Genomic DNA, 10,214 nt, shown 5'->3' on the forward strand with positions numbered 1-10,214 from the left:
ACCGCAGCGCCGTATTGTGCCTGTTTACATATCTCGATATTTGAATAGGCACGACTATACCAGTTTCTTTGGCGCTTCAGTGTATTATGTTTGTGTGTGTGAACTTTTACTGAATATATTAATCAGTTAGGACTCATAACTTTTATTTATAGTCATATTCCTAGTCCCGCTGATTAAATACATTGTAGGAACTTTTTGTTTAAGTGAGGACAAGAATAATGTGGACTTGCAGAGTGAAATTATGGTCAGTATCTTCTCCACCGCTTTCTGGCTGGTGTGGCGTTCGCTGTGTTACTCAGTGGTTTGGTATTTAACTAATTTGTGAATGAAAGTGATAAGGTTATTTCATTACAGTGACTAGTCACAAAATAATTTTTCTGCCGGCTAAAGATTTGGTCAAGTTGCTAAGGAACTCCAAGTTAACGTTGTGTTAAAGTGTTGTCTGTAAGTTGTGTAAGTGTCACTAAATCACAGTTCGTACAACAGATTCTATACAACTATTGATTATGATGGAAACAATTATCTTCAGCAAAATGATCATTAAAACCACCGAATATCAGCCGCGCACAACACTGACGTATGTTACCTGAAAAAATATTCTACGCAACTAGTGCGTAATTAAATTCGGCTCCATACATCAGCTAGAAAAGTTTGTTATAAGAATTGTGCTATGAGTACTGTTTTTAATGAACTAATCTGATTCGAATTATTTTCATTAAAATGAGTTCGGGACTATCGGTGCACATTTATTTTTACATATTTTTATTACCTTCGGCATTTATGTCTGCAGAGTTGCGTAATTTGAATTTGCCGCTGAGATCATTGTTAAGATGGCGGCAGACAATTGATAGAAACTTTCTATTGTTAGAGCAAACAGGATAAGTATTTGAAATACTTATTAAACTTTACTTTCGTATTGCGCACTAATTAGACTTCATCAAGCAAACATGTGATTTTTTTTCTAAGGAAAACACAGACAAAAAACGCGATACAAATCGCTATCATCAATGGCTGCGCTCCTTGCAGCGGAAAGAAATAATTAACATAGATAATGCTTACTGAGAGAGGAATTAAAGTTACAAATAATTATTCACTCATATTTATAATAATAATAATGAACTCTATTTTCAAGTAATAATTAACAAATATTTACAATTTCTTAACAGACCTCAGTTTGACATGCGTCTTGCGTCCGCAACCTACAAAAGCCAACAAACAAAGGGTAAAAACAAAAGGAAGACAAACGCAGATCATAAAAGGAACTTACAATTATCATTAAGAATGAGATTTTCACTCTGCAGTGGAGTGTGCGCTGATATGAAACTTCCTGGCAGATTAAAACTGTGTGCCCGACCGAGACTCGAACTCGGGACCTTTGCCTTTCGCGGGCAAGTGCTCTACCAACTGAGCTACCGAAGCACGACTCACGCCCCGTACTCACAGCTTTACTTCTGCCAGTACCTCGTCTCCTACCTTCCAAACTTTACAGAAGCTCTCCTGCGGACCTTCTGTAAAGTTTGGAAGGTAGGAGACGAGGTACTGGCAGAAGTAAAGCTGTGAGTACGGGGCGTGAGTCGTGCTTCGGTAGCTCAGTTGGTAGAGCACTTGCCCGCGAAAGGCAAAGGTCCCGAGTTCGAGTCTCGGTCGGGCACACAGTTTAATCTGCCAGGAAGTTACAGTTATCATTGTCTTTGTATGATACACATTGATATGTCCAATTACATCATAAAATATTATATAAATAATTAATAATTATCATCGTTTTCAGTGTTTTCTCATATGTCGAATAGATAATGTTTATAACTGTTAGAGACATAATTTCCTCTCGCCACACTGTAGCTAAAATTTATCTCGTGGTTGTTACACTGGCTCTTGTAAACGTCGGCGTAGGAGATTATTTAACCCGCCGCCCCACAGTGTGTGGAAGTCTTCCAGTTGTATTACACGCAGAGATGAAGTGGACAGGTTGTGTGCTTAAGTTGAGAGAACTTGAGTCACTGTGTCTGTCTCCAGCCGCCTTCACTGGCCACTCCGCCGTGATGAGCTCAATTGGCGAGCGCCACACAGCCAGACAGGCTTCTGTCTGTGGCAGCAGGCCAGCGCCACGCTATGGCCGCTGAGAATACGCCAGCTGTCGCAGGTCAGTGCGAATATCAATGTAATCGCGTCGGGGAATCGCTGTCGGTGTCACGGAAATGCTACGACGGGTGACGTTACAGGACAGACCGCGGGCACCACAAAGATCCTAACTCACAAAAATTCAAGAGTCTCTAACTTTTTTTATTGCAGTGTGTTTCAAAATCTTTGAATGAAACGTCTGGGGATGATACATCACGCTTGGGGAACGTGTTTAGGGACAAAAAGTTCGCTGACGCTTCCTGGAGACGCTAGACGTCATTTCGTATTGGTTATGCCCCCGAGAGGCTGCAGCCGTAGGCACACTGCGGTGTGCATATGCCCTGTGTGTTGCCTGCAATTCAGTCATCTGCTTCGTATGAAATGGTCAACAGCCTTGCCACAGTGGATACACCGGTTCCCGTGAGATCACCGAAGTTGAGCGCTGTCGGGCGTGTTCGGCACTTGGATGGGTGACCATCCAGGCCGCCATGCGCTGTTGCCATTTTTCGGGGTGCTCGTGATGCCAATTGAGGAGCTACTCGACCGAATAGTAGCGGCCTCGGGCAAGAATACCATCATAACGACCGGGAGAGCGATGTGCTGACCCCACGCTCGTCCTATCCGCTACTGAGGATGACACGGCGGTCGGATGGTCCCGGTAGGCCACTCGTGGCCTGAAGACGGAGTGAGTGCTTCGTATGAAATGGCTAGGCCCAGCGAAATTAAAATGCTTGATCCGCTTCTAAAATGTCTTCATCCGCTAAGAGACACTCATTCTCAAGGTTTTCTTGTAGAAATTGCTCCATCAATTTACTGGGACAGTAAACACTGCTAGTTCGGTGAGATCGCGCCGTCTGAGGGCCAGCGAACATTTTGTTTCTCACGAAATTTCTTCCCTGTGACATAATCTACCATCCCTACACGCGACTTTCAAAAATATACTGCATACATAATTACATGCACCAATTTTGTTTCAATTTACTACACAATGCGCTTGTACAAGGCAAGTAACGCCTCTGGATTTTTTATGCGAAAACTCTAAAAACTTTTCAAGTAAAACAAATGTTATTAACATCCTACATCTTTGGTATAGGTTCGTAGGCTTCCATAGCCGTTGTCATTTTGGACAAAACATTTTCTGGGTATCAAACCGGGTCACTATAAGCCACTAAAACAGTTAAACTTCCGACGTTTCGACCGACTTGCTGCGGTCCTGATCAGGGCGTTTCACTGCTGTATACTGGTGAATGTCTTCCTTTACATACTGTAGTTTGGGTTATCTGATGGCTACCGACGTCACATATCTGAGGTGTCACTGCACATCTTGAAGACGTTGCTATGGAGAGGTGGTTGACGGTATGGTAACTCTATTACAGTGGTTTCCAACCTGGGGGTAATTACACGCTAAGGATAAAAAGAAATTTTTGGAGCTGTAAAAACTGAACAATTCGATTCTGTTTGTCACGAAATTAAATTATATTCAAAGAATCATTACTGTTATCACAGTCTTGTAACACTCTAATATATATTATATAAGTTACCAATAATTACTTCTTCTCAACTTGTATCATCAATGCGGTGGAGGTTACAGGTTCCTCACATTGTCCACGCACTACATACATACGCTGTGCTTTGTCCCGTACATGGCTGATGATGAAAGTGCGCCTTATACGCAACAAATGCTACATATCTCAAGAAAATGTCTTCTCCAAGTTGTAGACAGTACCTGCAGTAGTCCAGAAATTGCTTCATTACTCGCTTCGAAACAGATATATCAATTAATTGACAGCACGACACAGCAATAACTACGTAAGTGCTAGTATAGTGCTGTACACAGTTTTATTATTATTATTATTATTAGACTGGTTAGACGGAAGGCGGTAACAGCCTGAAGTCCAATTTCTGCCAGTTCCGAAGTAAGGAGAGTAGCAGTGAAGTAATTTACGAACAGTAAGTATATTGTACGCGTCTGAACTTGGTTAATTTTATGTGGGGCTTCAGTGTGCTGGTTAAGCAAGTGCCGCAATGGAGAGGAGTAATCCAGTGGAAGCATCTTTTGTAACAAGTGTCTGCCCTGTGTCTGCGGATAGTTAACATTCTTTTCTAAGAAAGAGTTGTAGGTAGCACTTGCGATGGGTTAGGAATTCCTTCGTCATTCATTCTAACACACACAAGTGCGCGCAAACTAACCATCATTCATCTGTCATCATTTAAAAAATAAAAGTGTTCCAAGAGAAGCCTTTCATTCTATAGTTTAGTTAGGCGCTGAAGTTGGTGGTGATATGAGATAGGGGCGGGGGAGGAACAGATGGCAGGGAGGGGGGGGGGGGAGATAGGGCGGGTGTGTTAGTTAGTGTCTGATTGCATTCAGGGGTAATGGCCTAAGAAAGGATGGGAACCATTGCTCTATTAGAGGATTGGTCCAAGGTAGCGTATCAGCAGACTGTTGTCTGTGCCACTTTGGTAAGTGACTGTTGAACAAACACTCGTTGGTGAGTATAAGGCACTAACTAATCGGCTTCTTGTATCCAGGAGGAGTCCTGTCTTGCAGCCAGGCGTTAGGTCGCGCAGCAGTTCTCTGGCGTCTCCTATTTACACAAACCTGGACCAGGTGGTGCTTGTTTGTCTAACTGTGTTGCACACTATGGGTAAACCAAATGAGGCAGCAGTGTTTTAAACTGAATAGTCTTGTGTTGGGGTGGCTCCAATCTTCATCCAGCCATGTTGACTGAGGTTTTACACAGTTCCTGTAAATTACTTCTTTCAAATACCGGGATGGATCCTGCTACAAGGCCACGGACAACTTGCTGCCCATCCTTGCTAAACTAGACCTGTGTGTATGTAAATGCCTGTATATATATGAGTTACTTTATTTTTGCTGTTCTTAAATTGCAATACGAGAACGATTCCAATATCCTTGTAAAAGAGATCTATGGATGAATGACTACTACTACTACTGGTAGTAGGATCAGGTCACATTTATACATCATACTACACATAACATGTTTAGTTAAAAAGGAAATAAGTATTCTGTTGCAAATGCAAAATTTTACTTATCCACGTGATAAACATTCTTTTGTAAAAGACGTCATCTTACTTAACCAAGTTACAAACATAATTGAAGCAGTAACTAAGGAAAATCGGGTGCAAATATTAGCAATATATGTACACTACTGGCCATTAAAATTGCTACACCACGAAAATGACATGCCACAGATGCGAAATTTAACCGACAGGAAGAAGATGCTGTGATATGCAAATGATTAGCTTTTCAGAGCATTCACACAAGACTGGCGCTGGTGGCGACACCTACAACGTGCTGACACGAGGAAAGTTTCCAACCGATTTCTCATACACAAACAGCAGTTGACCGGCGTTGCCTGGTGAAACGTTGTTGTGATGCCTCGTGTAAGGAGGAGAAATGCGTACCATCACATTTCCCGACTTTGATAAAGTCGGATTGTACCCTATCGCGATTGCGGTTTATCGTATCGCGACATTGTTGCTCGCGTTGGTCGAGTTCCCATGACTGTTAGCAGAATATGGAATCGGTGGGTTCAGGAGGGTAATACGGAACGCCGTGCTGGATCCCAACGGCCTCGTATCACTAGCAATCGAGATGACAGGCATCTTATCCGCATGGCTTTAACGCATCGTGCAGCCACGTCTCGATCCCTGTGCCAACAGATGGGTACGTTTGCAAGACAACAACCATCTGCACGAACAGGTCGACGACGTTTGCAGCAGCATGGACTATCAGCTTGGAGACCATGGCTGTGGTTACCCTTGACGCTGCATCACAGACAGGAGCGCCTGCGATGATGTACTCAACGACGAATGGCAAAACGTCATTTTTTCGGATGTATCCAGGTTCTGTTTACAGCATCATGATGGTCGCACCCGTGTTTGGCGACATCGCGGTGAACGCACATTGGAAGCGTGTATTCGTCATCGCCATACTGGCGTATCACCCGGCGTGATGGTATGGGGTGCCATTGGTTACACGTCTCGGGCACCTCTTGTTCGCACTGACGGCACTTTGAACAGTGGACGTTACATTTCAGATGTGTTACGACCCGTGGCTCTACCCTTCACTCGTTCCCTGCGAAACCCTACATTTCAGCAGGATAATGCACGACCGCATGTTGCATGTCCTGTAGGGGCCTTTCTGGATACAGAAAATGTTCGACTGCTGCCCTGGCTAGCACATTCTCCAGATCTCTCACCAACTGAAAACGTCTGGTCAATGGTAGCCGAGCAAATGGCTCGTCACAATAAACCAGTCACTACTCTTGATGAACTGTGGTATCGTGTTGAAGTTGCATGGGCAGCTGTACCTGTACGCGCCATCAAATCTCTGTTTGACTCAATGCCCAGGCGTATCAAGGCCGTTATTACGGCCAGAGGAGGTTGTTCTGGGTACTGATTTCTCAGGATCTATGCTTCCAAATTGCGTGAAAATGTAATCACATGTCAGTTCTATTATAATATATTTGTCTGCATTTCTTCTTGGTGTAGCAATTTTAATGGCCAGTAGTGTATTTTGAATTACCCGTGTTTTACGACTATCCATAAAATTTTGGGTTTGCACTAATCGAGACAATCTGAAGTATATTAACACTTGTTACGTTTTTGTGCGATTGATTCTACAGTATTTTTAAATCACTGTACGTGATGGTCATTGACATAAAATTGCATGTATTTTGGGCGTATATTTGTATTTTGTTAAACAACTTTTACTTAGTACACACTGGTGGCGGAGTTTTATCTAAATTTTCTCTTGTGCTATGGTCAGCTGCTTGTTGCTACATACTTGCGCCTCAGTAATGTCGACAGATGTTAATTGTTTTCTAGTGTCAACAAAGCTTTCCCAAAACTAGTTTGTTGATTGTCATCGCACCTAACGGCTTGTCGCGCTGATTTACTGTGACACAGAAATGTGGAGCGTGTTGCGAAATTTATGTCGAATCCAGAGTCCTACACTTTTTAAGTTTGTAATACAATGCATTGTACGTTTTAACATGAAGTAAAATAAAAAAATCAATTTCGAGACAGTCTTGCACAAATTGACGACTGCAACGACAGGAAGGTTCCAATTCTTCTCGAACATTGATAAAAATGTGAAATATTGTTTAAAGTACTCTTACCACCTAGTGAAAACATGTGTAAAAATACCCTTGTCACTTCGACCATTTCAATGTATGCAGGGCCATAGTAGGTACTGCTTCAGAAACCTTTGTTTCAAGTTTGCGATGGACAACCTTTCATTCGTAAACTGTGATTTTTCGTTCATATGTGAATAGAGCTGGTAAGTCAAGTGTGGAGGGTAGTTTGAGATAATTTTGATATTTTGTCAGAAAATGGTTTCAAAACCAAGTTGCGTAGCATTTATGAGGCTTAAATAAGTGGGAGAAAGTTTTAAACATTGGACAGTCCAAGTTGAAATATCAAAAGGTATGGAAAGGATAGATAGATACCCACCATAGAGATGACACACTGATTTGCAAACAGGCATGACTAAAACACTATTACACACTTGAGCTTTCGGTCAAGGTCTTCTTCAGCAAGCAAAACACACACACAAACACACACACACACACACACACACACACACACGCCATGCACACATTAGAACTACCTCCGGCCACTCTGGAGCAGCTGGAGGTAGTGGTTATGTGTGTTGTGTGTAAGGGTGCATTCTTGTGTAGGTGTGTGTGGGTGTGGGTGTTTTTTGCTTGCTGAAGAATGCTTTCACCGATAAGTCAAGTATGTAATAGACTTTTAGTCATGTCTGTCTGCAACTCAGTGTTTCATCTCTATGGTGGGTAACTATCTATCCTTTTCCTAATCATTGAGATAAAATTTTGTTAGACGTTCACTTTTGTTGTTGTTGTTGTTGTTGCTGCTGCTGCTGCTGCTGTTGCTGTTGCTGCTGAAGTCGGAAGACTGTTCTGGTGCAGTTCTGCACACTAGTCAATTCTGTTCATCTTTTTCGCCTGCCTCGAGGTGACTGGGTGTTTGTGTTGTCATCATTTCAGCCTCATTCATGAAAGTGGACTGAGCAAAGATTGGGAATTTGTACGGGCGCTGGTAACCGCGTAGCTGAGCGCCCCAAAAATCATCATCCTATTTATCTTCAAATAATTACTGCAACCTAAATCCGTTTGAAGCTACTTACTGTATTCATTCTTTCGTATTCCTGTACTATTTTAAGACCGCACATATTCCTCTTTTGAGAAATTGATTTTTTCTTGATTTCGTAGGATGTGTGCTCTCAATGTATCTATTCTTTATGTAAGTTTTACAATGAATTTCTTTTTTTCCTCATTAGCTACGAGATCTTCCTATCTAATATCCAGCATTATTCTGCAGCACCACAATTCAAAAGATTCTATTCTCTTCTTGTCAGAACCGCTTATAGAACACTTTTCACTTCTGTAGAAAAACACTCAAAACAAATACCTCCAGAAATGCCGTCATAATACTTAATTTATATTTTATGGTAACATATTTCTGTTTTTCATAAATTTTTCGTGCTGTTGGCAGTCGGTGGCTTATAGCCTCCCTACTTCTGCTATCATCAGTTATTTTTCTACTCAAACTGCTCAAATAGAAAAACTCGTCAACTACTTTTACTACCTCCTTTCCTCATCTGATGTTTTCTTCATTACCAGATTCAATTCGACTACAATCAGTTTCCCTTGTTTATCTGTACAGATGTTCACCTTGAAACTCTGTTTTGTATGGAATTAAAATAATACGTTAAAAATGAGTATAGTTGTGGAGTGCGGCCCCACGCGACCTCAAACCGATCGTAGAGAGAACCGTGTCGTCGTATGGTATCGTGTGGGACAGAAGGTGAGGTATCTATAGTTTGTGCTATGGGAAGGTGGCAGTGACAATAATCCTTCATAGTCAATACTATCTTTCCTTGCATGCAGGAATACAATTGTGCAAGAAACAACGATGATCGAGTGTACTTAATGATTTATTAATAAAGAGAGCGGAGGGGGAGAAAAGGGTGGATAGTGGGAACATAGAGAAAGAGAGAGGGGGGGTGGGACGTGCCACAGGAACCTTAGTTATCATCTCTGTTTGTAAATTATTCCTACATTTACCTGGTAGCATTTGAAACTCCATCGTAAGTTTTAACATAAAAATTAACTGCATTTTTTTGTATTTCAGGTAAGTTCGCTTCTGACTTTGGAGTTTTCGCTGTCTTTTCGTGTTGGTGAGTACCAGTGGTAGATTTCGTGTGAATTCGCAGTATATTTCACTGTCTTTAGAATTTTATGCTGAAACGGCAGATTCTTCACACGTAGACTGCTACCATGTGTTTAGTAAGAACGTAAACATTGCATGATTTGAACCTAGTGTATAACAGGGTCACGTGCCAACGATAAAAAAGTGCACTATTTGCATGTAGGAAGGGAGAAACACCGACAGAAACCTTCAAAGGCTACAGCAGTTTCCCACAACCAAATGAAAGATAATGAATTATAAATTTTTCGTCCTCAGATCTACGAAAAACTAATCTGAGTTCATGTAACAACCTCCAAACAATTTGAAAACTAATATTTTAAAAGTATTAAAACAATAAAAATACTAAAAAGCTACCATTTCTACACTGTAATTCGTATCTAAAAACTGTGTTAACCACTATAGCAGTTTTACTAACCGTTGATTGTCAGTATCATATGGCTGGTTAGACCACCATTTTTGGCGTATAAATTAAGATTTTAAAGTAGTAACACCTGACCGTTGTGCAGCCAGGCGTATAATTATAGGGTAAGCAGGGAAGGAGTTTTACTATTTTTAATGTTTCAATACTTTTTATAAAATTTTTTTTTTAATTTTAAGGGGATTTTACATAAATGCAAGGGCATTTTTGTTTCCATAAATAAGACGAGGACTACTAGTCTACCGAAACATGTTATAATGTAATTGTTGTTAATTACATTGCCATTAAAAGCATTAAAATTTGTAATAAATGACGCAAAGCATTGTGTCTCCTTGTCTGACGATGTCTGGACTTTCAAATAAAAAATTGGATACAGGAACATCCCAGCAATGATGATGGCACAGGTAAGCTGAAA

Source organism: Schistocerca serialis, chromosome 10, assembly GCF_023864345.2.
Source record: "Schistocerca serialis cubense isolate TAMUIC-IGC-003099 chromosome 10, iqSchSeri2.2, whole genome shotgun sequence".
NCBI classification, from domain to species: domain Eukaryota; kingdom Metazoa; phylum Arthropoda; class Insecta; order Orthoptera; family Acrididae; genus Schistocerca; species Schistocerca serialis.